We start from the raw sequence: 1,915 nt of genomic DNA, 5'->3' as shown, positions 1-1,915 counted from the left end.
CTCTTGAAATGACCTGTGGCTCAGAGGCCAAGACGGCCCACGTGGGCAGTTTCCACCCTCGTGGGGCAGTCACGTGTGGGTGCCCCCCACTCAGTGCAGTCATGTCTCCCTGGTCCAGTGCCTGATGTCCCCCAGCCCCTCTACGGGGAGGCCCCGCCCCTCGGCTGTCTCAGAGACCCACCCACCCTGGGTACTGTCCAATAAGCAAGGCTCTGGCCTTGCCCCAAGTCGCCCTCCATCAGCTCCACGGCCAGAGGCCCCCACCCCACCCCGATGGGGGGCGTACACAGGAAGATGGCAGCTTGCCTGGCCAGCAGTGTCACGTGTCCCCCCACTGGGCCCCAAGATTAAGGTGACCAGATTTTAACATTGGTAAAGCATTAGTAAAGCGAGACACCATTGACCCGGGGTGGGTGGGTGGAGTGGGGGGGTGTGTGTAAGCGGGGTTCTTGATTAAAAATTTGGTCTTCCCGTTCTCCCGCCGTTCCCTAGCTTGTCGAGCATTCTTTCCAAAAATCGGGACTTTTTTAAAACCCAGCGGGACGCGGGACAAATGGTTCAAAAGCGGGACTGTCCCGTCAAAAGCGGGCCGTCTGGTCACCTTACCCAAGATGCAAGGAAGGCGTCACCACACCGGGAGACACCAGGAGGCCGGGGCTGGGGGCTTCCCGGCCCTGGCCAGCAGGTGGGCAGCGGCCCCGGGGAGAGAGGCAAACACTCCCGCGGGTCTCGTCCAGCCAAGCGGTCCCGAGCGAGCCTCAGAGTTCCCTGACCCGCGGCGGGCGGGAGGCGGCTTGATCGGCGCCATTGACCGGCCGCATTGATCCCGCAGAATGTATCGCACAAATCATTTTGCACTAAACTGCGGAATCGATGGAGAAATCTCCCGGAAAATTTATATTAAAAGTCTCTGTTTGCCTAAATGAGTTCCCTATGCCCCATATTGAATATTTGGCTGATGAATTGAACGGGTTTAAATTTGAACATTGCAGGCCCATTAAAGAATGAATTCTTAAATCAAACCCTGCCATTTATGATTGAAATGAGATTTCCTCCGCGATGGGCCAGCTGCTATATAAATCAGCTGTGCGTTTTATACCGAACCATAAACAAGATATAATTCTTTTAAATACACAACAGGTGCCTTAAATCTTTTGATGCATCTTGTATTTATCTGAAGGGGAGAGTGCTCTCTTTACTCGGGGTCACGCCGGGCCCCTGCCGGCTGGCCGCTGAAGGTGGAAGGACCAAGTCACTGGGGCTCCGCAGCGGCTGCACTAGGAAGATGGGGCTCAGGAAAACAGCCCAGGTACAAGGTACCCCACCAGTGCTCAGAGCCCAGCCCCTCATTCACTGTCACACACACCTATGCACGTGTGCATTCACACACTGCCCCTATGGGCAAATGCATACACACAGGTGACCCAACCTGCATGCATGCTTACAGCCCCTCACGTTACCTGTGTGCTTGCACACGCATGTGCACATGCATGCTACACTCTTGCTCACATGGGATGCACACTCACACACGTGCATGTGCGACTCATCCACACACACAGGGACACATGTGCTCACGCTCACAAGGTGGTTTCAGCGACATGCCTGTGCCCACACACCTGCACACACACGCCGCACATTCAGAGCACACACGTGTGAGGCTTCAAACCTCTTGTGGGGAAATCCCATTATCTTTTCATTGTCCCACGAACTTTTCGAAGTGCTCTTGTTCCATCCTCACACATTCCCGCTGTGCACAGGAGCACACTCTGACAGGCAACTGCACAGCTCCCACATGGACACACAGTGTACATGCTCTCATACAACCCACACCCACATGCACAGCTTCACAAATTCACTCACACAAGCACATGGATCTACACAGCAAATGTGTATACACAGGCATATAGGAACACAC

This window comes from Echinops telfairi, unplaced genomic scaffold (assembly GCF_000313985.2).
Source record: "Echinops telfairi isolate 266 unplaced genomic scaffold, ASM31398v2 ScPeMD7_28;HRSCAF=97, whole genome shotgun sequence".
NCBI classification, from domain to species: domain Eukaryota; kingdom Metazoa; phylum Chordata; class Mammalia; order Afrosoricida; family Tenrecidae; genus Echinops; species Echinops telfairi.
Note: the sequence above shows the minus strand (reverse complement) of the source record.